The sequence below is a fragment of the Rana temporaria genome, chromosome 1, assembly GCF_905171775.1.
Source record: "Rana temporaria chromosome 1, aRanTem1.1, whole genome shotgun sequence".
Lineage (NCBI taxonomy): Eukaryota > Metazoa > Chordata > Amphibia > Anura > Ranidae > Rana > Rana temporaria.
The window spans coordinates 312860917-312886731 of NC_053489.1; the positions used below are offsets into that span (position 1 = coordinate 312860917).

The following is a 25815-nucleotide window of genomic DNA, read 5'->3' on the forward strand; positions in this document are numbered from 1 at the left end:
GTTTTTTAAGCACTAATAGGCTTCAAAATAGGTGAACTGCGAGCACCATGCTGGGCGCTCGCAGTCCACCCAGGTGTGTTAGAAAAGCGAATGAATATTTGCTTTCCTAACACTGAACCGCCGGGCAGACTGAGAGCAGGCAGGGTCACAGTGGCTGCGTTTGATGGGCACAGTGGCTGCGGTTGATAGCATAGTGGCTGCGTTTAATGGCACAGTGGTTGCGTTTGATGGCACAGTTAGTGGCTGCATTTGATGGGCACAGTGGCTGCGTTTGATGGGCACAGTGGCTACATTTGAGGGCACAGTGGCTGCAGTTGATGGCACAGTGGCTGCATTTGATGGGCACAGTGGCTGCATTTGATGGGCACAGTGGCTGCATTTGATGGGCCCAGTGGCTGCATTTGATGGGCACAGTGGTTGTGTTTGAGGGCACAGTGGCTGCAGTTGATGGCACAGTGGCTGTGGTTGATGGGCACAGTGGCTGTGGTTGATGGGCACAGTGGCGGCATTTTTATGGGCACAGTGGCTATGTTTGAGGGCACAGTGGCTGCAATTGATGGCACAGTGGCTATGTTTGAGGGCACAGTGGCTGCAATTGATGGCACAGTGGCTGTGGTTGATGGGCATAGTGACTGTGTATTATGGGCACAGTGGCTGCGTTTGATGGGCACAGTTGCTACGTTTTGATGGGCACAGTGGCTGTGTTTGATGGGCACAGTGGCTGCGTTTGATGGGCACAGTGGCTGCGTTTGAAGGCACAGTGGCTGCTTTTAATTCAATCTTATTTTATTCAGAAAAAAGAGAAACAGAAAGACACATAGCGTCTCAAACATTACATACAGTAAAAGCAAGTACAGCAATTGTAAACATCATGTGAAAACATGTCTAAGTTACGTGAGAAAAGGAAAAAAAAAAAGGAGGAAGTAGGAGCATGTGTGTGTGGACCACTATATGGCCGTACGATTGAGCAATCTCCCGGGAAATGGAATAAGCAGTAGCTGTATCTACCAACCTCACATTAGTGAGGGGTTCAGTGTTGCATCATACGCGGTAGATTGGGAGAGATTATACACGAATCTGGAAGTAAAATAAGACCCATGGGGTCTCACAACGGGTAGATAGCCATAGGCGGGTCGGGGCCACGATACGTTAGCTCTATGAAGTCTTAAGGAAGTAATTAGAGATCAAGAAAAGGACAAGAAGCAGGGGCAGATAAAAAAGGGGGGGCAAAGAAACAGGGGACAAGAATCAAGAGACAAGGGTCACTCCATCATGGCGTCAGGGTCACATCCTCCATGCCACGCTCGGCCCAAGATATAAACTCAGAAGAGTATCGGAACATGGACCATGAAGTCCAGGTGAGAGAAAACTGCTCACTTTTACCACCCTCCTCTGCCAACATACGCTCAAGGTCCCTTATGCGGTACAGTGGCTGCTTTTGATGGGCACAGTGAGGCTGCAATAGTTTTTTTTTAAAGAATTTTTCAGTTTGCTTGCGCCCCAGCAAAAATTTTGAGCACCAGCCGCCACTGGTTTATATATATGTGTGTGTATGTATATATATATATATATATATATATATATATATGTGTGTGTGTGTGTATTTATATATGTGTGTGTATATGTATATATACAGTGTATATGTATGTGTGTTTACATGACCCCCCCTATATGTGTACAATCAGAACCAATTTACTTTTGCTTGTTCATAGTACCAACAAAAAAATGCTGTTACACTGAAAAGCGATCCATGCTCAGATCGCTTTTCAGAGGCATTTGACAGCTGGTAAAGAGGCAATATGTTGCCTCCTGACCGCCTGTTTTAACCCCTTAAATGCATCATCACTATGCTGCAACAGCATGCAATGCACACAGTTGCAGGGTGGTTTCAGTGCAGCCCCATTCACCTAGGGGTATACTTCAAGGGTGCCCTGGCTGGAAAAATATTGAGAAATACTGGCATAGAGTAACCAATCTCTCCATTTTCCTCCTGCAGCCGCTGAATGCCTGCTGGAGGGAGAGGAGGAGAAGCAGGGGGAAATGGAGAAATTGGTTCCTTTATATGCAGCCACCCACTTGCGACTGGGTCCTGTTGTTCCGCCACTGGGCTCGGAGAAAAGAGCCCTGTCTGGGGGTCAGGGGGGCCCTTCATGGTTTCTTGCATCGGGGCCCTGAAGGTTCTAGTTACGCCACTGACTTAGACGGTGAAAATTTGAGTGCTATTGGACATAAGTAGAGTTGAGCGAACTGTAAAGTTCGGGTTCGGTACGGACTTTAGGTTTTTCCCGAACCCGAATCCGAATAATTGGAAAAAGTTTGTGTCCAGGTTCGGAGTTCGGGAAAAAAATGCGCGGAGGTCCCCGGAAATTCAATAACCAGACCCTTTAGGTCTGGTATGGATATTAAGGGGAACCCCGCCGTCAATTAAAAAAAAAATGTTGTGCGGTTCCCCCTAAATATCCATAACCAGACCCTTTATCCGAGCAAGTTGACCTGGTCGGCCGCAGAAAATAGGTGGGGACAGAGTGTGCCCCCCCTCTCCTGAACCGCACCAGGCCACATGCCCTCAACATTGGGAGGGTGCTTTGGGGTGCCCCCCAAAGCACCTTGTCCCCATGTTGATGGGGACAAGGGTCTCATCCTCACAACCCTTGCCCGGTGGTTGTGGGGGTATGCGGGCGGGAGGCTTATCAGAATCTGGAAGACCCCTTTAACAAAGGGGACCCCCAGATGCTGACCCCCCCTGTGTGAAATGGTAATGGGGTACACTGTACCCCTACCATTTCACGAAGGAAGTGTAAATTCTTGTAAAAAAAAACACACACTGTAGAATAAAGTCCTTTATTAATAAAAAAATAAATAAAAAAACTCCAGCGGTGATAATCCACTCGTTCCCGGCTTCCTGCTCCAACATTGTCCTGATCCAGCGATGGGTGCGGATGATCTCCAGCGATGAGAAGATTCAGCGACGGGTGCGGGTGATCTCCAGCGATGAGAAGATCCAGCGACGGGTGCGGGTGATCTCCAGCGATGAGAAGATCCATCCATCCAGAGAGCAGCATCGCCGACCTCCTCTCACCGCTGGACACAGCCCAGCGAATGACGCGCTGAAGCTGTGACATTACTTATATAGGGGAGGCAGGGCCACCCGTCATGTGCCCCCGCACCCTCTGACGTACCCTCTGCTACGTCACTGGGGAAGCCCAGGAAGAGGGAAGACTGGGCTTACCCAGTGACGTAGCAGAGGGTGCGTCAGAGGGTGCGGGGTCACGTGACGGGTGGCCCTGCCTCCCCTATATAAGTAATGTCACAGCTTCAGCGCATCATTTGCTGGGCTGTGTCCAGCGGTGAGAGGAGGTCGGCGATGCTGCGCTCTGGATGGATCTTCTCATCGCTGGAGATCACCCGCACCCATCGCTGGATCAGGACAACGTTGGAGCAGGAAGCCGGGAACGAGTGGATTATCACCGCTGGAGTTTTTTTCTTTTTTTTATTAATAAAGGACTTTATTCTACGGTGTGTGTTTTTTTTTACAAGAATTTACACTTCCTTCGTGAAATGGTAGGGGTAAAGGGTCCCCCAGATTCTGATAAGCCTCCCGCCCGCATACCCCCACAACCACCGGGCAAGGGTTGTGGGGATGAGACCCTTGTCCCCATCAACATGGGGACAAGGTGCTTTGGGGGGCACTCCAAAGCACCCTCCCAATGTTGAGGGCATGTGGCCTGGTGCAGTTCAGGAGAGGGGGGCCGCACTCTGTCCCCCTCCTCTTTTCTGTGGCCAGCCAGGTCAACGTGCTCAGATAACGGGTCTGGTTATGGATATTTAGGGGGAACCGCACGTCTTTTTTTTTTTAATTGACGGCGGGGTTCCCCTTAATATCCATACCAAACCTAAAGGGTCTGGTTATTGAATTTGCGGGGACCTCCGCGCATTTTTTTCCCCTAAAAGTCCGTGTCCCATTGACTACAATGGGGTTCGGAGTTCGGGTTCGGGTTCCCGAACCCCAACTTTTTTTTAAAGTTCGGGTTCGGACCCGAAACCGAACATCCAGGTGTCCGCTCAACTCTAGACATAAGTTCGCTTCCAGGGTCACCCAGTCCTTCCTGTGTCCATGACAGTGCCAATCTATGACTCTCGCTAAGTGTGCCGCATAGTAATAATGTTTAAAATCAGGGAAACCCAACCCTCCCTGCTCCTTAGGGTTCATCAGCCTGGCTTATTTAATTCTAGGTTTCTTACAGTTCCAAAGGAATCATAATAAAATTTAGTTCAGGGAAGCAAAGAAGTGTCTGGGAATTTTAACCGGCAACGTACGCATCAAGTAAAGAAATTTTGGCAAGATTATCATTTTGATTATCGACGCTCGGCCAAACCAAGAAACATTTCCCAGGTCCCATTGTTTAAGATCTCTCTCACAACTTTTAAGGAGAGGCGGGTAATTCTTCTCGAAAGTGTCTTGAAGGTGAGGGGTAAGCCAAGTTCCTAGGTATTTGAGAGCACTAGGCTCCCAACGGAAGGGCGAGTTGGCCTTGGTCAACGCCAACAACCTATCCGGGAGTGATATGTTAAGCGCCTCAGATTTTGTATAGTTAATCATTAGGTTGGAAATGTATCCGTAGTGAGAAAATTCCTTAAGCAAGTTGGGGAGGGCAATATGTGGATTTGTTTAAAGCGTACCATTAATCTTTAATTGGGCCGACGGGTTCTGATATAGTGCGGCTATCCACAAGAGCATGTGCAGACCCAGGCCTATATGTCCGCATACCGCCATCATGAAGTCCCACGCAACTCGATCGAAGGCCTTCTCCGCATCAGTTGAGAGGAGAAAACCTTTGATGTTCCGAGTCTTCGCCGCATGCATCAATAAAGGCGCTTTGGTGACATTATCTTTGGCCTCCCTTCTGGGCATGAAGCCCACCTGTTCCAGCCCAATCAGGCCAGGAAGAAGCGGGCTTAGCCGCGTGGCAAGTATTTTCGCAAATAATTTAACGTCAAGATTAAGCAGTGAAATGGGGCGGTAACTTGCACATTCTGTAGGGTCTTTGCCAGACTTCGGTATCACCGCTATATGCGCGGAGAGAAACTTCGGTGTCACCACTCTGGGCACAGACAATGAGTTCAAGGCGTCCTCGATAAGGGGCTCGATAAGGTGGTTAGCGAAGGTTTTGTAATATATGGCCGAGTATCCGTCCGGTCCCGGACTTTTACCAGTTTTAAATTGTTTGATAGCCTGTCCGACTTCTGAGGCTGTGATCGGTTCCTCAAGTAGGGCAGTGTCGGAGTCCGAAAGAGCAGGGAGTCCACTGTTGGTAAGGTAGTCTTGTATAATTTGTGTTCTGTCACCTGTCATGTGTGGCTGTCTATGTTGGGGGGAAGGTTATAAAGCTTGGTGTAAAAACTGTGGAAATGATCAGCAATTGCTTCTGACATCACATCTACCCCTCCATCCTCCCGCTTAATGCCCGCAATGTTATTGGTAGAGGAGTATTCACAAAGTGCCCTCGCCAAGAATTTGCCTGCTTTATTACCCGATTTGTAGTATAGTTTCTTTTTAAAGAATAGCATATGTTTGGCCGTGGAATCAAGCAGCTGTTGCAATTCCCGTCTAGTCTCTAGCAGCAGTGTAGCTGAGTCAGTGGAAAGGGATTGCTTGTGTAGTGCTTCCAGCGTATTAATGTGATTTACCAGTTTGTGCGTGTCATGGATATGCAATAGTCTGGCAGCTTACCTGTTTCCATCTGTCCATTAAGAGGCCTGACTCTGTTCTGCTTACCTTCTTATCTCCTCTACTTCCTGTATGGGCCCACCCAGGCCATCTCATGAAGTCTATATTAACTGTTGCACTACAGGCCTGCAGTGCTGTTCAACAGTGTTGTTTGCTTAAGTTCCTGTCTGCAGTGTGCTACGATTATCTTCCTGTGTACCGTTTTTGGCTTGTCCCTGACTTCTCCTGTTTGCCTATGCCCTTGACCTTTTGCCTGTCCCTCGGTTACCCTAGTCTGCCTGTTGCCCTGACCTCGGCTTACCCATCACTACCGTTTGTCCTGCTTGCTTCCCCTATCTCTCGGCGGAGTGTGGCCTAGGGGATCCCAGGGGTCGCGACCTGGATCCAGCTGCGGCGAAGGCCATCCTCACCACTAGAGGCTCTGGTGAACACAAAGCTGGGTCTTAGACTCCGCGCCCTGGGCGATCTTGGGTTCACACTTTCCCTTTTATAGCAGCAGTCGGCTATAGGGTTCACTACCCTGTGGTGCATCCCTGACCCCAACGGGGTGCACTTGTCACCTGGCAACAGGTGACCTGACAGTGCGCAATGGCCTCCTTCTCTCTTTTTCGTCTGGAACCCAGTCCGATCAGAACCCATACGAGCCCTTGACGAAAATGAACCTACCCTCTGGGTCACTCAGTTGCTCCGAAATCTCAAAGGGAGCCTCCCTACTCACCAAAATCGAGACACCCTTTGACCTGGACTCATTGTTAGTAGCGTGAAACACCCTGGGGAAGTATGTGTTGGATAGTCTAGTGACATGATGAGTCTTAAAGTGGGTCTCTTGCAAGAAAACAAAATGGGGCCTACCTTTTTTAAGTTCCCTCAGGAGAGAAGAACGGTGTTCAGGGATGTTAAGACCCCTAACATTGTGAGAGATCACCAATGGGTGGCCCCCCAAAGATGAGTAGGCCATGACGAGAGTCGGAGGAGGAGGAGGCGCTCGGAGGAACAATCCTGAAAAGACACAACTACAAGAAATGGATCAATAACAGTACCAATATACCTACGAGACCAGCAATGAAAAAACTGCCCAATTATTTTCTGCAAGGACAGGATGAGAGGAAGAACAAAGTAAAGTGAGAAAATAAGAATAGAAAAAAAAAAGAGTAAAGAGCAGAATGGAGAAACAAGGGAGATTACCAATAGCAAATCTCCCCCAGGAGAATACGTAAGACCCCCGGAGGGAGGCCCCTGCCAACGTAATATGGTGCACCACGTGACCCAATAGAGACACAGGGGTACATTGTGGGGTAGAAGGGAGGCAACAACAGCCAGATGTCAGCACCTCTATTAACTTCTATCTAAATAAAATCAAACAAACAAATCTCAAGGATCATCCATTGAATTTCACGCACAGCCCTAATGGCTGAAACTAGTAAATATAAACAAGAATAATATACCCGACCAAGGTGTAAGCATTTGAATTAGGCAAATAAGATAAAACACATATATATATATATATATATATATATATATATATATATATATATATATATATATATATATAAAAACATAAAGTCCCGATCCTGAAAATGCCAAGAACATTGTCAGCTTAAAAATGTGAACACAGCCAATCCCTTAGCTAATGCCCAATCTCTGGTAAATTAAAACTGCAATGGTCACCGAGGAACAAACAGTGAAACCGCGAGGATGCTCAATGGCCACCCAAAACTTGTGGGATCTGCTTCTGGGCTAATTGCCTAAATGCCCCAAGTAACTACAGTCAGTCAGGAGAACAGTGTGACTGTCCAGACGTTACCTCCCTAGCAGGCATATCAAGAGCACTCAGGAGCCTAAGATTGCAAGAGAGCCACGTCCAGGGCAGAGCATAGTGCGGAATAGGAAGCCTCCCATCATAAGTGAACTTCAGAGCCTGCATCTGCTCTCACTTACATTACCTTACCATCCAATGGCTAAGAATGAAGCTTGTGGAGGCAGCAAAGTCCCATAAGGATCACAGGAGAGACAGATAAGTCGTTAGTTAAAAGGCAAGCCAAGACTAGTGAGCTGTTGATGCAGCTAACCGTCACACAAGAGTGATTAGGGGCAAAGCAAACAAAAACAAAAAGAACAGAAAGGAAAGCAAGCAGGGGATGTTGAAGCCTCTGGTGAAATAACTCAGTCTGCTACTTGTTCCCTTGGAGCATCCGCATGTCGTCTCGGAGTGCCGGTCCGGAAGAGGGTGTAGAAATTCAGCATACCAATCAGGCAATTAGATCTGGCCTAGGTCCAGAGCATCACAGAAATCTGGGAGTCCGGCAGGCATGCGTAACATATATTGGTGCCCATTGGAAGAGACATTTAGTGCAAAGGGAAAGCGCCAGGTGTATCTGAGGTCCTTTTCCCTCAATTTCTCCAAAAGGGGGCGCAAAGCTCTTCTGTTCCGCAGAGTTATTTGAGATAAGTCCTGGAACAGCATAATGGTTGCTCCATTGAAAACAATATGGTAATTTCTCCTGGCCTTGCGCATAATCTCCTCAAGTACAAAGCTTTCAAGGCAGCAAATTATATCTCTCGGGGGTTGCTGTGTCAGACCCTCTAGGCCTGAGAGCCCTATGCGCTCTCACAAAGTTAATCTCTGCATCCTCCTGTCTCTCCAGCAAGCTATTAAAGATGCTGTGAAGCATTGTAATAATCTGGTTAGGGTCCACGGACTCCGAAATACCCCTCACACGTATGTTGCACCTCCTGCCCCTGTTATCAAGATTAGAGTTGAGCGGACACCTGGATGTTCGGGTTCGGCGGGTTCGGCCGAACTTCGGGAAAAAAGTCCGGGTTCGGGACCCGAACCCGAACCCCATTGAAATAAACTTAGAACTGTCCCTGCACAAAGTGTCATTTCTGAAAGGAAAAAAAGTCATTTAAAACAGGCTTTGCGGCTATAATGAATTGTCGGCTTCGGCAATTCAGAGAGGATTCATTAAAAAAAAAAAAAAATAGTGTGGGGGTTCCCCCAAATTCAATTACCAGGCCCTTCAGATCTGGCATGGATATTAAGGGGAACCCCGTCGTCAATTTAAAAAAAAATGATGTGGGGTTCCCCCCAAATATCCATTCCAGACCCTTCAGGTCTGGTGTGGATTTTAAGGGGAACTCCACCCCAAATTTAAAAAAAAAATGGCGTGGAGTTCCCCGCAAAATCCACACCAGACCCTTATCTGAGCACGTTAACCTGGCCGGCCGCAGAAAAGAGGGGGGGACAGAGTGCGCCCCCCCTCTCCTGAACCGTACCAGGCCACATGCCCTCAACATGAGGAGGATGTCCCCATATTGATGGGGACAAGGGCCTCATCCCCACAACCCTTGCCCGGTGGTTGTGGGGGTCTGCGGGCGGGCTGCTTATCAGAATCTGGAAGACCCCTTTAACAAAGGGGACCCCCAGATCCTGCCCCCCCTATGTGAATTGGTAATGGGGTACTGTACCCCTACCATTTCACGAAGGAAGTGTAAATTCTTGTAAAAAAAAAAAAGTCCTTTATTAATAAAAAAAAAAAAAAAAAAAAACTTCCGGTTCCGGCGCCGCATGGAGTGACTGCTCTCCTCAGCAGCTCCCGCCGCACGACACAAACCGGCTTCTAAATCCAGCCCGGACAGCCATCTGAGCCTCCCTACACCTCTGGGCACGTCCCCGCTACCTGATGGACCGTTACCTGGAAAAATCGGGCTCCCGGAGCCACTCGGCGCAGACGGCGCCGCCGACGGCGGCCCAGCCACAAATCGAGGCCCCGGCTTCGGCCTACCCCGCTCCGCGGCCATCCGACGCACCGGCGGAAATGGAGGTAAGCGGCGCCAGCTCCCCCTCTCCTCCTCCACAACCATCTGCACCCCCCTCAGCAGGGGACAATACCACAGAGCGGATAGCTCAAGCTGTGGCCGCCTTGCTGAACCCGATGATAGCGGCCTCAGTGGAGAAGGCCGTGAACGCCGGGATGGCGCAGATTAAGGCCCAATTAGGAGAACATGGCTCACGACTAAATGAGCTGGAACACCGCCTCTCGAGTGCAGAAGAAGATCTATACCATGCCCAGGCCATGGAGCATGCACAGGACAAAACTAACCAATTCATCCTACAAAAATTGGACGATCTAGAAAATAGATCCAGGAGGAGCAACCTTAGGTTCGTTGGTGTCCCAGAATCGCTTCAGGCCTCCGCTCTCGCTGATTTTTGCGCTCAGCGCGTCCCGTAAGCGCTGGGCCTCCCAGGCCCCTGCATGGTAGAACGAGCTCATCGCATGGGTGCATTCAATTCGGACCGTAAGTCACCCCGCCCGATCATCGCCAAATATCTTAACTACGCCGACAAGTCCCTCATTTTGCATTCCTTTCGACAAGCCCGCCAGCTCCAGATCGATGGCATTAAAGTGCTAGTGTTCGCCGACTATTCCATCGAGGTCTCGAAGAAACGTAAGGCCTTTCAACAAGTCTGCTCTGAACTTTTCAAACGACAAATTAAGTTCACCCTAGCCTTCCCAGCTGTACTCCGCCTCAAAGCCCCAAATGGGGACCAACTGACTTTCCAGGACCCATCGGAAGCCGAAGCTTTCCTGCGGGCGCGTCATGCTCACCCCGACCACCAGACACCATCCAAGGCTTCCGCACTTAATCGCCCTCTGGACCAAAGAAGCCCGAGAAAGGAATCACCAAAGCGCTTCAGGGCCTCGGCCCAAGAACCAGCCTGGGCCACCGTGAGATGATTCCCATGTTATCACCTCCCTCCACGGGTTTGCTTCCCTTTGTCTACACCTGAACACTCTGCTACACGTATGAGGTCCCCGCCGAACGGATCCTGCTCCTACACCACTTGGTCCTGAACTTACTGGCGGTACCTCACCCCCCCTTCATCGCCGGGACAGGTAGCATTGAGTGCTTCATTATAGAGCGTATCCTTTTTCGTTTTACTTCCTTTTGTGATTTTACCTGCAAAGTCCACCTATCTTGATCTTTAGTTAAGATGTGTGCATGCCTCTGCTTATACCTATGCTTCTGCCAACGGTGATGAACCTAATCCAGCCACGGTTCTCCCTTTATGTCCCCCCCGGGGCACCCTCTCCTTCTTTGTATTATGATACCACTGTAAATATTATATTTGTAACTTTAGCGCCTCCTGGGCTCACTGTACGCTCTGACACTGCTTCCTCCCCGATACGGGCTTTAAATGTCACCCGCATGAAGCCTGGCCTCTTACTCTGGGCTTCCGGGCACACGATACCTATGTCGTGACAAGGGGGCCTGCTCGCACAGTGACTCCATGTGGAAAAAAGTGAAGTGCTTGTTACTAGTTTGGTTCTTCTTGTTGACCACATTTCAGGTCCCCCCTTTACACCTCTCTACCCACCTCCCCCCTGGCACATACTCCCTTGCTTCGTACACACCCCCTCCCCCCCGTGACAGACAAGTCCTACCATGCCCTTTCCGCGGTGACCTCCCGCGCTCCTCCCATAGGCAGGCTCACTATGAAAGTTCCTCACAGAACCCATTTCTAGAACCCCCTACATGAAAGTTTTTTCATGGAATGTCAAGGGCCTTAGGTCCCCTAATAAGAGAATGAAGATCCTCAGACATCTAAAAAGACTAAAGGCAGACATAGCGCTGTTACAGGAGACCCATCTCTCCGCATCTGATTTCCCACGCATGAAAAAGCTTTGGGTGGGCACGGTCTTGGGCTCAGAAGCTGTTGGCCGCAAGGCCGGTGTCCTCCTGCTGATCCATAGGAACCTTCCCTGCACAGTCCTGGCAGTGAATGCCGACTCCCAAGGCCGTATGGTCTCTGCCCACCTCAAAATAGGTTCCAAAGACCTGGTCATTTCTAATGTATACGCCCCTAATAGCCCTGGAAAACCTTTCTATTGCGACCTATCCTCCTGGCTGCTGAAAAACACCACTCTCCCACACCTGGTCGGAGGCGACTTTAATGACACCATGCACCTGGTAGATGACAGATCTTCTCCTAAAAACTCTCGCTCGGGCCTCGACTCATCGCAACCTTCACTTTTTGCCTCCACGATGGACTCGCTCCACCTACGTGACCTATGGCGCTTGGCCCACCCTGCTGACAGAGAATTTACTTTTTATTCAAATCCCCACACTCTGTTTACTAGGATAGACTATTTTTTCGGATCAGACGACCTTATTCCCTTAATTTCAACCACCGACATCTTAGACATCGCGATTTCAGACCACGCCCCGATTTCTGTCTCCCTGGACAACCTAGATCTTCCTCCCCACCCGAAGCTTTGGCGCTTTCCCTCCTACCTCCACAATCACTCCGATTTCCAACATTTTATGGAGAAAGCCTGGCAGGAGTACTCCTCGGCAAATGCCCCCCACTCAGATGACCCTAACCTCTTCTGGGACGCCGGCAAGGCCTTCCTTAGGGGTCAAATAATTTCCTACGCCTCCTCTTTCAAGAGAAACACCCTGTCCAAGTACAAATTAGCCAGCTCCTGTCTACACGAAGCACAGAGAACCCTCTACCTAGCTGACTCCCCCGACAACAGAGATGAATGGCACGCAGCCAAGCGATCCTTCGATACCTGGGCAGACACTTTAGAAACAGTCAACAAAGCAAACCTAGATGCCACGTTCCACGAATTTGGAAATAAATCGGGTAAACTACTCGCTAGATTATGCAAAGGCTCTTTCACCCCTACCCATATCACCTCCCTCAGGGACTCCAACGGCTCCGTTAAAACCACGCCCCCGGCGATAAATAAGGCAATGCTCCAATACTAAAAATTCTTGTAAAGAGCAAATTATGCATCAATGTGATGAGAACACAGTGACCTGTGAATGAGTGTCCATTTAAAACAACCAACACAAAAGGAAACACAGAAGAAAAGTCCATCAATAGGGGGTGTATGACCACATCCTCATCATTGGAAAAACTTTCTGCACGGTAAAATCAGAGGTAGATGGAATACTCTTACCAGATGACGTGGATCTGCTTGTCAGCGACAACAGATCATAAAGGCATGTAAGGACTCCACTCGGCTCTGCTCGGCTGGATGATGGCACAGTAGTAGACTCACCACGGGGTATCCTGTTGGATGGCTGTGAGCCTGGACTGGAACCTCACCGTAGGTGTGCTTGCTCCAACTTCAATTCGTGAACAGGAACAGAGGGTCCGCTTATTTAAACGCCAACTGGTGATGTGAACAGTGGTGTCCACTGATGCAAGGTGCACACTGGTATGGAGTTTGAAAAAACTTTGCATCCAAGCAAGTCATGCAGGGAAGAGAAAGAAAACAATGCTCCGGATGGTGCAGGTAAAAGAGGGTAGGTTTTATTGTAATAAAACCAACAACATAAAAGTGATCACTTCGGTATAAAAGGAGAGTAAAAGCAATATGGGGTGCAGGTATAGCTTGCTATACCTGCACCCCATATGTTGCCTAGCTGGGGCTGCGCCCCCACCCTCTTGTTGCTTTGTGTTAACCTGCATCGTGACTTTGTTTTCTTTTTTCTGTATTTTGTGAAAACTCAAATAAATACTTATTGAAAAAAAAAAAAAAATCCACTCTTGATCCGGCTCCCCGGTCCAACGTTGTCTGTATCCAGCGACGGGTGATCTTTCCGGTCCAGCGATGAGAAATCCATCCATCCAGAGCAGCACCGCCGACCTTCTTTCTCCGCTGGAAACATCCCAGCTGAATGACGCAGCCGGAGTTTTGACATTTCTTATATAGGGGAGGCGGGGCCACCCGTCACGTGACCCCGTCCCCCTCTGACGCACACTCTGCTACATCACTGGAAAAGCCCAGACATTCCCCTTGCGTCAGAGGAGGCGGGGTCACGTGACAGGTGGCCTGCCTCCCCTACAGCCCAGAAAGATCACCCGTCGCTGGATACAGACAACGTTGGACCGGGGAGCCGGATCGAGAGTGGATTTTGATGTCCGCCGCTATCACGGACATATCGGCAAACGTTAAGGGGTGATCCGTGTTGGACTTACCCCTGGCGGAACTCTCAGGAACAGACTGGGAGTCATCACTGCAGTCTTCCTCGTGGTGGATCGGCGCCATCTTGGGCCCAGCTGCACCTCTGCGTCCCGCTGACTTCGGCTTGAAAAGCTCAGCGATGTTCCTAGCCGAGTATGACACCGAGCTGCATCGCGGGCGAGAGTGGGGAGTAAAGTATAGCTTTTTGCTAGGCATCTGGAAGCTGTCGGTCGGGTGTAAAGCTGCCAAGGGCCGTGCGTGCAGAGGAGCTCCCTCAATGTGCTGCCATCCTCGCTGTGCACCAAGCCACGCCCCCTTTTTTTAAATATAATTCTATTTATTTATTTATTGTTATTTGAATAAGTTTATAAACAATTCTATTTGAATACCAATAAAGGTAACATTTTAATATCAAATCTGTTGTACAGTGTTTTAATAATAATATGTTTAGAAGATATAAATGTGTGACCTACAATCTCATGACACTCACAGGTCCTGAAAGGTGAACGTACAATAAAGGTTTTATTCTGACATTTCAACGAGGTACAAGCTCGTCTTCCTCAAGCTGTCTCTTTTGGATTATATGCACTACAGTCTTTGCTGCGCACCCAGGCCCATTTTTTTATTCCTGATTATTTACATTTGTGTTTTAATTTTTTATTTTCATTTTTATTTTTATACTGTGACCAGAATAGTGCAGGGTTACCATAGTGATTCTGTACCCCCTTCGGGGGGAGGGGGTGATTGGGGTGAAACTCAGATAATTACAATGATGATCACTGTAATAAGCAATCTTTAACACTAATAAAGAAAGCCATGAAGCCTTGTTTACTACTGTAAAGCTCTGTTTGGTCACAGCTATCACATAGTACAGGGCAGCTGTGATTGACTCTGGTACCATGTAAATATTGTGACCAATCACAGAGGTCACACAGTAGTAAGCAAGGTGTCATGAATGACAGCCTTGCTTACTACTGTAAATGTTATTGCTGATTGGTCACAGCAATCACATAGTACCAGGGCCACTCACAGCATCCCAGTACCATAAAAGGTGATCCACTGTGCATGGTCAGATCACAGATCTCACACTGCTGCCTGCCCCAGGGGTTGCGGGAGGCACGTGCTGGCCGTTTATATGCATTGGTTGTACAGAAAGTGGTTAAAGGCATTATAAACCTTCCTATCTGTACTTTGATTTTTACCTGCATAAGAGGTGCATTGATCATGTAGTTCCAGGTTGTCATTTACTACCCTGTACACAGTCTATAGTGAAGTAAATCATCACATTTCAAATTCAGAAATGTATGTTTGTTTGAAACATGAGGCATGCACATGGCACTGCACAAGTTAATGCATGAATTTTGTCTGTAATCTGAGAACTGGCATTTCCTTCTCCAGTAGTAAGCATTTTCAGAGAAAGTTGAGTAATCACTACCCTCTTATGTATCCCTGCCCAGGTCTTTTTATTCATTTATATAAAAGGCAATCAGAGTGTAAAAGAATATTGACCTAACACAGCATGCTCGCCTTGTTTACTATCAATTGGAATAAAGATCTTTTGTATTTAATGCTGAGCAATGCACCATGCTGGAGTGGGGGTTGTTTTTTGTTTTTCCTAAAATTGGCTCTTCTTTTGTTTGGCTAATATGTATTACTTATTAGCATTACTTTGGATAAATGCAACAAATCTTTTATTAGTGGACCTCTTACCGAGGCTGTTTTTCTCTCCCTGGGACTGGTCAGTTCCTATTAAAATTGTACATGGATGGCTTTTTAGAATGATATGTTTTAAGAGTGAAGTGTTTGTGCCTAAAGATTTCCTTAAAGCATGTTTTATTTACCTTTTTAGCTCATCAATTTTCATTGTGTTATATGCTTTGGTCTCTGCAACTAAAATACAACCGTATGAGGATAAACAAAGACCCTTTTCTGACCTGAGAAGCTCCAGTAATTGGTGGCTTAGGGGCTAGAATTATATTTCTGCTTCCATACACAAGCTAGAACTGCTTATTGATTTCTATTTATTGCAAACTACAGTCCTTTGAAAAACATTCACTTCTCGAACAGAAAGGCTTGAGTGGTAGTTTGAGTAGTTAGTTTTACTAAATTTGTTGTTTTGTTTCAAAGTCACGTTGCAGTAATGCCAATATAACTGGTAAACCAATTGTAGGGACTTAGGATGAAAATAATTAGTTGTTTTGAAAGCAAGAACTGTGTAAAAAAAATACTTTATGTACATGGATATATAATGTAAGCATAAAAAATATAGGCCCAATGTAAAGATTCCATAACTTTGTTACAATAATGCATTCTAATTATAAATTCTCAAGATATGAGACAATTTACTATTACAGTACAGTATGTGATAGAGCAGTATTCCAAATTATTATGGTTGCTTTTACTAAAGTTGGGTATATGAAAATTTGTATTAGCTTACTAACTGTTATTTTTAACATACCATAATAAACTACCTATGCATGGTTACATTGCTGGCATTCTTTAATCAGTGATATGGGGAATCAAAAGGGGTTAAATAAGTATATGGCTGTAAATGAATAACATGTTTTATGCATCTTTGCCAACCTCTCTACTGTGTATTAAAATTATTCTAGTAGCTTGAAATTTATGCTGCTACAGTTTGAAAATTCAGGCAAGCCTTGCACGGCTCATAAGGGTTCTAGCAGAAGATGTTGGCTAGCAGCTTAACAGCACACAGTAGAGACGTCAGGGGTCAGTTTATATCCTAGAAGTCAGCTTACCACTTTTTTTGAAAAGCAAACAACTATAGCTCAGCCATGTATTTCTAGAACTGTATTAATGGCACTGGTACATACTACAACGTTATTATTACACCTGAATATAAAAAAAAAATACATATTATAAAACACAAAAACCCTAGTTAAAATTAGTGTTGAGCAGAATACGCCATATTCGATTTCGCGATATATCACGAATATATAGCCGAATATTCGAGAAATATTTGCTAAATTCGAATATTCGTGATATTTTATCGAAATTAAATGTTTGCTAAATTTTGCTATTGCGAATGCGAAAATAATTGCGAAATTTCGACAACTGCGGTAGGAGCACTCTGATTGGCTCAGAATATTTGTGATATTTTATCGAAATTTCGCAAAATGCGAATGCGATATTTATTGCGGAATTTCGACAACTGCGGTAGGAGCCCTCTGATTGGCTCAGAATATTTGTGATATTTTATCGAAATTTCGCAAAATGCGAATGCGATATTTATTGCGGAATTTCGACAACTGCGGTAGGAGCCCTCTGATTGGCTCAGAATATTCGTGATATTTTATCGAAATTTCGCAAAATGCGAATGCGATATTTATTGCGGAATTTCGACAACTGCGGTAGGAGCCCTCTGATTGGCTCAGAATTTTCGTGATATTTTATCGAAATTTCGCAAAATGCGAATGCGATATTTATTGCGGAATTTCGACAACTGCGGTAGGAGAACTCTGATTGGCTCTGATGCAAAAGAAGGGCGGAGAAAATAATCGCGCGATATTCCGATTGCCGAATAATCGCATTGCGATTTTTCGGCAAGATAAAGTGATCGCTTCAGCTACTCGGCCCAAGGTCTCTAATCATACCAGCAATGCTTTTAGACGTCGATGGAGATCTCTAGGATGTGATCTGTTCTAAAAATAAAATTGAAAAAATTCGAATATTCGGAATAGCGAATATTCACCGCGGAATTCGAAATATATCGCGAATACTCGAATATATTCGAGATATTCGAGCCGAATATTCGCAATACGAATATTCGTGAGCAACACTAGTTAAAATGTAGCATCAAAACAGGGGCCTTAAAATTGTGCATCCCCCTATTTTTCTTTTTTATACCTTCAATTTGGATATAATATGTGTTAGGTTCGGTTCTGGTTCCGTTGCCTAGGCTGGACCTTGGACAGGTGGATGTATGACCCCCTGCGCCGGCGGGACAATAATGACACAGACACTTATGTTGTATCGATGATTGCAAATTGCTGTATTTGTCACAGTATTTTATACAGATGCAGATGTTCCTCTTTAACAAGTTTCATTCTTACAAGTTACTTGCACAAAGGATGTCTGTGCCGGAACTAGCCGTCTCAACATAATCTATTTGTATCTATGACAAAACCACAAAGTTTAAATGGAAGGAGAAAAACAAGCACAGTACTTATTGCAATGTATGTTATACAAGATGGAACCTTAGATCTTAAAATGGAGTAGCTAATGTCAGACATATAATATTCCATTATTTCACATTCCTTACATCCCTCCTCTGATCCCAAAGAATGTTTACTTTCTTGGGATCACTCACTATACCAAATTTGGTTCGCCATCTAAATGGTATGAATCTTTTCCTTACTATGACTAATTTTGGGTCTTGGCCTTTGGCCCTTGGCCATGTATCCCATGTATCCCATGTATCAACCTGGGGTGAAGTAGCAAACCCCAAAAGCGGTCACCACAAACAGTAAAGGCAACAGTCCACAATATTTCCCTCCTCGTATCATTCTATTGTACACCCCTGACCGTTGTCCCATACAGTTTCTATTCTGATTGGCAGTTAAGTGCTGGTTTTCCCGGACCCTTGCTCTATGGGGGGAGCCATCAGGGTCTCTGGCTTTACGTCCTCCTTGTTCTTGAGCCCTCGCTCCAAGGGGGGAGCCATCAGGGCTTCTAGCTTTGCGTCCTCCTTGTTCTTGAGCCCTCGCTCCAAGGGGGGAGCCATCGGGGCTTCTGGGGTCTTTATCTTCAAGGGACCTTTTTCACCGTATATGGACCTTGGTAAATGGGGCCTGTCTTTCTCCTTACGGCCAATTGCTTAACCAATACCTCATCTCAGGTATAAAGGGGTGAGTTGGATCTGTGGAAAGAGGAGAAAAGGTGACAGCAACTCCTTCTTGGGTATGTTGGATAGTACTTACCAGATGTTTCATCCAAGTCTCCTGTTGAGAAAACAAATCATTATCCTTTCCTACACTATTTTCAGCTGGAGGATGTCCCATGAGTATCTCAAAAGGGGAATACCCTCTAGAATTAGGAGTGACCCTTATCTGGTAAAGTACACCTGGAAGATAATGTTTCTATTCATTCGTTCCACAATTACCAAAAGATATTTTACATTTCCTTTCTGTTTTGGCATATGTGTAAAGTCTATTTGTAAGTCTGTAAGAGGTCCTAATGGAGGGGGCAAATCATGTGCAGGGATAGTATCCGCTGCTTGTTTGGTTACTTTGTCAGCAAGTGCATTGCCAAGTGCTTCCGTGGTCCTACTCGTAGTATGAGCTTTCACTTTAATCACTGCAATCGCTTTAGGCAGGTGTATGGCATCTAGTAATGTTTCAATAAGGGTTTGCAAACAGCTGACAGGCACGTATTAAAGCAGTAAGTTCAGCCTCTTGCGCAGATTTTGCAACTAAGGGTTTTGATTCATGAATAATGTCAGGAAGTTGGACAACTGCATAACCAGTACGGTAGGTTTTATCATTGGGACGTGTACAACTACCGTCCACATATATGTCAATGCCCCCTTCTAGGGGTTTCTCCTTTAAATCAGCTCTTGGGGAGGTTGTTTGGGAAATTAGGTCTTCGCAATTATGCTCGGGCACTGGCTCTGATTCAGGCATTAGTTTAATGAGGGAGTGCAGAAACCGTACTATAGGAGTAGTGGATGGACAAGTTTTAATCTCTAAATTTTGTGTGTTTAAGAGAATTATCTCGTACCCACTTAACCTCTGAGCTGTCATATGTTGCGTGTTCATGTTTTGCATCAGTTGTGTGACACTGTGAGTTGTGAAAAGGGTCATGGGTGATGCCAGAACAAGTTTCTCTGCCGCCTGTACTGCTAAGGCACAGGCGGCCAGTGCCTGAAGACAAGCGGGCATACCCTGAACTTGAAGAGGTAGTTTCTTTGAAATATACGTTACAGGTCTTTGCTTACCACCATGCTCTTGGGTCAGAACAGCAGCCATGGTATTCCCCACAACGAGGCAATACAGTGAAAAGGCCCTACCATGTTGTATCAACCCCAAAGCAGGTGCATTACGAAGTGAACGCACCAGTGTGTCATAGGCAGTGACCATCTCAGGGGTCCAGGTAATTTGTTTGGGGGCTGTGGCGAGTGTAGCCTTCCTAAGGACTGAGTCATGAAATGAACAGTCTGGAATCCATTGCCTACAGTACACTATTGAGCCTAGGAAAGACAGCAGTGAGCGCTTGTCGCTCGGCCTGCTTAGTGCCGATATGGCCTCTACTCTGGCAGGGGATACCAGCCTGGCACCTTCCGAGATGACCGCTCCCAAGTATTCCACCCGAGACGAGCACCACTGCACCTTCTTGAAAGACGCTAAGTGACCCTTGTCAGCGAGGTGGTCTAACAGATGCACAGAGTCATTATAGCAGCCAGTTTCCGTCCCATTTCCTATCAGAATGATCGTCCACGTATTGGATCAGAACTGAACCATGTTCAGGAACCCAGTCAGTCAGGGATTGATTTAACACCATGCTGAAGGCGGCCGGACTGTCCACAAAACCCTGCAGTAACCTGGTCCATGTTAGTTGGCCGCCACGTTTCCATGAAAAACTAAAGAGGGGCTGACTAGCAGCATCAACGGGCACACTAAAAAATACATTGGCAAGGTCTATCACCGTATACCATTTGTGTTCTGGTGTCAGAGGAGCAAAGATGGTGCTAATATCTGCAACGAGGGAGGTAGAGGTGTAATGCATTTGTTCAAGGGTCTTAAATCTTGTACCAAGCGCCATGTTCCGTTTGCCTTTCTTACGGGGTTAATGGGTGTATTCCAAGGACTGATGACTGGAGTCAATATGCCCTTTTGTAAAAATAATTGTATCTGTGGGTCTATACCATTCAACTTCTCCTCAGACAGGGGATATTGTTTCTGAAAAATGGGGATACATCCCTGTCTGATTGTCGGCCGGTAGGGTGTGCAATTTAGGAAACCCACAGAATCTTTGGACTCTGCCCATATTTTATGCTGAACTTCTGGTGGGGGTAGAGCCACAAAGAAAGATCTGATGTCCACCCGTTTCTGCACTGACACATCACAGTCTAGTGAATTAACTGACACCTTGCCATTGGATTCAAAAGTTATTTTGATCCGTAATTTGGACAGTAAGTCTCTACCAGCTAGAGAGACTGGGCAAGTAAGTAACAGAGCAAAACTGCATTTACATAGAAACTTGCCATCCTGGATACATATTTCTAAATCTGATGTTATGTCGTGTGGTGTTGGTATCCCATTAATTCCCTGTGTCAACCGGAAAGGAGGTGTCTTCCCCCTCTACAACAAGGTTTAAAGTAGGTAAAGCCTGCCAAGTGCCAGAATAAGAGCAAAGAACTAAGGACGGGACTGTGGTTGTGTCTGTTGTTTCAACTGTGGGTACTGGGCTATCTGTCTATTGTCATTCCAGTTAGGGTTTTGACCTCTATAAGCTCCCCTGCTTCCCTTTTTACCTCTATGACTTTGTCTCCCCTGTGGGCAGTTAGCCCTCCAGTGGCCAAAGCCACCACAATGGAAACATGCCTGATCATTTTGTGGGCCCTAGCGAGGGTATGACACAGAGCGTGGAGGGTACTGATTATCACTAGGATACTGATTCTGTTGTTGGTAGGGCATTTGTGCCGCCAACAGGGGTGTTTCCTCCAGCATGGGCTCTCCCGTTAAAGCTGGGAAAAGTCCTCCCTTTGCCTCAAAAAGACCTGTTAAAGTCTATGGGACTCGAACATTTGAAATCTAAAGTGCTAATATTTCCTCCTCATCCCTCCTAAGTTTTTTTCTAAGATTACTCATTTCTCGGGCTTGCTCATCAAGATTTTGTTTATGCTCACTCATTTGTTCACGTTTTAATTTTATTTCTCTATGCTGTTCTTGGATGTGTCTCGGTTCTTCTTCTATCTCCTCTAAGTCCCTTTGCAACTCCCCAAGCTCTCTTAGTGTATCCGCTATTGTCTGGGCTTCTCTTATTTTCCTGTCCTCTTCAAATGCCCTCTTATCTGCCTCCTCTTTGGCTCTATCTTCCCATTGCTGTTTTTGCTGGTCAGTTGCAGAGCCATAGGCCATGATTGCAACTTGAGGATTTGAAAGAACGGGGTATAATTTTCTGCGAGGAGCTTCCTCTTTAACAAAAACATAGGATGGTGGAGTTGGCGCGGTTGGAACTGGGGGTGGGCGCCTGGTATAAGGTGGAGGAACTTCCCTAGTAAGGGCAGTACCTTGGTCCAACTCCGCATATTTCTTTTCATATTTTTCCACCAAAGGCCTCCACTTCTTACAACATTTTTTCATATACTCCGTATCCCAATCCCCTGGTGGATATATGTTCTTTCCTATTCCACACATCTTCTCTACCTCATACCATTGTTCCCTATTTGTGGGACCCACTGGACTGTATCCTGACATATGCAATTGATGGCTTTGTTTCATTATCAAATCCCAAAAAGGATCACAATATACAATTGGTATTTCATTTTTAACAAACTCTATAGGGGAGGGTTGCTTCAGCTTACCTTCTGAATCTTCCTTCCCAAATTTATTACCCATGTCGGTACTCTGTATTTCAAGTCCTCCTTAAAATATTTGGGACACTGGTAAAGAAAAGGGACAGACAACTAAAGTTTGTCCTGTCCTTTGTACAATCTCCTTCACTTCGTCCGGGGACAGGCCTTCTCTAAGACCTTCCTGCGGGGTGAACGTTATTTGATTGTATATATCCACTCGGTGCACTCTAGTGCAGGGGGACTGTTTTTTTTGGGGAATTAAACGGGTAAAATCTCCTGTTGCCTAGTTGGGTTGGACTTCTATGTCCTCCCGGCCATACAGAGATTAGGGATAACTTTGACCCATTTGCTGAGAAAGTTAAACCTGTTTTGCACTGAATACAGGAGGTCTTTGGCACAGAGTATGACATGCAATCACTGTTACAAAAATAACAACAATCAATCTTATATTACACAATACATTGTGTTCTATATCATTCAAAAGGTTGCAACAGATTAAATCACATCAAATTCAGACAATACAAAACAAGAAATGAGCTCTTTTGTACTTAGGGCTCCACTCTATGTCCGTCCTTCTTCAGGGAGCAATCTGCTGCTACCCTGAAATATTCTTACAATAGTTTATAGTCAGACACCCCGTCGGACTCATTAGTTTATAGTCAGACTCAAAACTCGTCGGACTCTCCCTATCCTTTATAACCGCAACCTCTGCAATGCGCACAACAGAACTTCAAAACTAAAATTTATCCGAGGTACTATTGAGCCAGGCAAAGAACACAAAAATACCCAAATAATAAAATTTGAGAATAAATGCGGACTTACCCGGTCAATCAATACCCCACTTCTGGTACCAGTCTGTTAGGTTCGGTTCTGGTTCCGTTGCCCAGGCTGGACCTTGGACATGTGGATGTATGACCCCCTGCGCCGGCGGGACAATAATGACACAGACACTTATGTTGTATCGATGATTGCAAATTGCTGTATTTGTCACAGTATTTTATACAGATGCAGATGTTCCTCTTTAACAAGTTTCATTCTTACAAGTTACTTGCACAAAGGATGTCTGTGCCGGAACTAGCCGTCTCAACATAATCTATTTGTATCTATGACAAAACCACAAAGTTTAAATGGAAGGAGAAAAACAAGCACAGTACTTATTGCAATGTATGTTATACAAGATGGAACCTTAGATCTTAAAATGGAGTAGCTAATGTCAGACATATAATATTCCATTATTTCACATTCATTACAATATGGAAGGGTTAAATCCTTCTGTTTGTGTCCCATTGGAGAAATTTCTCTTTACTTCCTGTTCTGGAGACACTGTCACTGGGACCATTAGAGATGGTGAATAGGGATGAGCTTTATGTTCAGTTTGAACATGGGTTTGCCGAATAGCAAACAATTTGGGGTGTTTGCGGCAAGTTTGAAAGCCACGGAACACGCTTAAAAAAAGTCTATGGGAGAAATCAAGTGCTAATTTTAAAGGTTAATATGCAAGTTATTGTCATAAAAAGTGTTTGGGGACCTGGGTCCTGCCCCAGGGGACATGTATCAATTCAATTTTTTTGTTGCTTAAAGTGAAACAATAAAAGTGAAATATTCCTTTAAATTTCGTACCTAGGGGGTCTCTATAGTATGCCTGTAAAGTGGTGCATGTTTCCCATGTTTATAACAGTCCCTGCACAAAATGACATTTCTAAAGGAAAAAAAATATTTAAAACTACTCGCCGCTATAATGAATTGTCAGGTCCTGGCAATACAGATAAAAGTAATTGAAAAAAACAACATGGGTTCCCTCCCAGACCATTACCAGGCCCTTTGGGTCTGGTATGAATATTAAGGGGAACCCCCGAACCAAAATGTAAAAAAAAATGTGTGGGAGTGCCCTCAAATTCCATATGAGGCCTTTCAGGTCTGGTATGGATATTAAGGGGAATACTTCGCCAATTTTTTTTTGAATGACGTAGGGGTCCCCCTCAAAATCCATACCAGACTCTTCAGGTCTGGTATGGATTTTAAGGGAAACCCCACGCCAAAAATAAAATGGCGTTTGGTTCCCCCCAAAAATCCATACCAGACCCTTATCTGAGCACGCAACCTGGCAGGCTGCAGAAAAAAGTGGGGGGACGAGAGAGTGCCCCCCCTCCTGAACCATACCATACCACTTGCCCTCAACATTGGGAGGATGTCCCCATGTTGCTGGAGAAAAGAGCCTCATCCCCACAACCCTTGCCCGATGGTTGTGGGGGTCTGCGGGCAGAGGGGCTTTTTGGAATCTGGAAGCCTGCTTTAACAAAGGGGACCCTCAGATGCCGGCCCCTCCTATGTGAATTGGTAACGGGGTACATTGTACCCCTACCATTTCACCCAAAAAAGTGACAAAAAGGTAAAAAAAAACACACACAGCCTGGGAACTTTAATAAAAAAAAATCCTGCAGTGTAATCCTTCTATGACCTGCTGCAACGATCGATACAGCCTCCATAGGAAGCGCCCACCGAATGACGCGCGACCCGTCTGATAGCTCTTAAATAACCGAGGTCGGGGGCCACCCATGATGTGGACGGGTGACCCTGCTCCCCTCTGACACAACGAGGGTTTCCGGTGGTTTCCCCATGGCATCACGGGTGACCCCGCCCCCTCTGACACAATAGGGGTTTCCTGTAACGTGTGGAGGCTGTATCAATCATGGCAGCGAGTCGTAGAAGGATTACATCGCTGGAATTTTTATTTTTATTTTTTATTAAAGGAGTGTGTTTTTTTTACTTTTTTTGTCACTTTATAATTCACATGGGGGGCGGGATCTGTGGGCCCCCTTTGTTAAAGGGGCTTTCAGATTCCGATAAGACCCCCGCCCGCAGACCCCCACAACCACCGGGCAAGGGTTGTGGGGATGAGGCCCTAGTCCCCATCAACATGGGGACATCCTCCCCATGTTTAGGCATGTGACCTGGTATGGTTCAGGAGGGGGGCGCACCCTCATCCCCCCTCTTTTCCTGCAGTCTGCCAGGTTGCATGCTCGGATAAGGGTCTGGTATAGATTTTTGGGGGGAACCACTTGCCATTTTTTTTTGGCGCGGGTTTCCCCTACGGTGTTTGCGTGATCAAACACATTTTTGGCCTGTTCACATGTTCTGCTGCAAACTGAACCGGGGGGTGTTCAGCTCATCCCTATTGTTGAATAAATACATTTTAGCCTTTTTTATTCATTGTATCTGTCAACATTTTTATGATTTCTTCCCTTTCTGGCAAGTCACCAACCTGTATTCTTGTAACCTGATATTTATGTGCTTGTTGCACATAAATATCGGGTTTCAAGAATACAGCAAGGATAAGAATAAGTCCCAAAGTTGGTCTCTCAAAAAGTCAGCAAAAGCTGCTTCTATGTTCTTTTTTTTTTTTAAAGATTCCCTTTAAATGTAATTTTTAAACTTGAATGTCTCATTAATTTAAAGGGGTGACAAGTTATTTTCCTCCAGTAATACTGTAGCTACTGTATTGCATAAAAGCAAAAAATTCAAGACATATTTTTCATTGTGATCTGTTGCATTGCAGCTTGCTAAGAGAA

At 45.9% G+C, this 25815-nt stretch overlaps 1 long non-coding RNA gene across 1 annotated transcript; it reads right to left on the reverse strand.

Moving 5' to 3' along the window:
* Positions 1-17693: 17693 nt before the first annotated feature.
* On the reverse strand, positions 17694-23454 carry LOC120945052. Its single transcript, XR_005750534.1, has 2 exons — positions 23069-23454; positions 17694-18589 (listed from the first exon to the last, which is right to left on the reverse strand). It is a non-coding gene; the product is annotated as an uncharacterized LOC120945052 (long non-coding RNA).
* Between the last annotated feature and the right edge of the window lie 2361 nt (positions 23455-25815).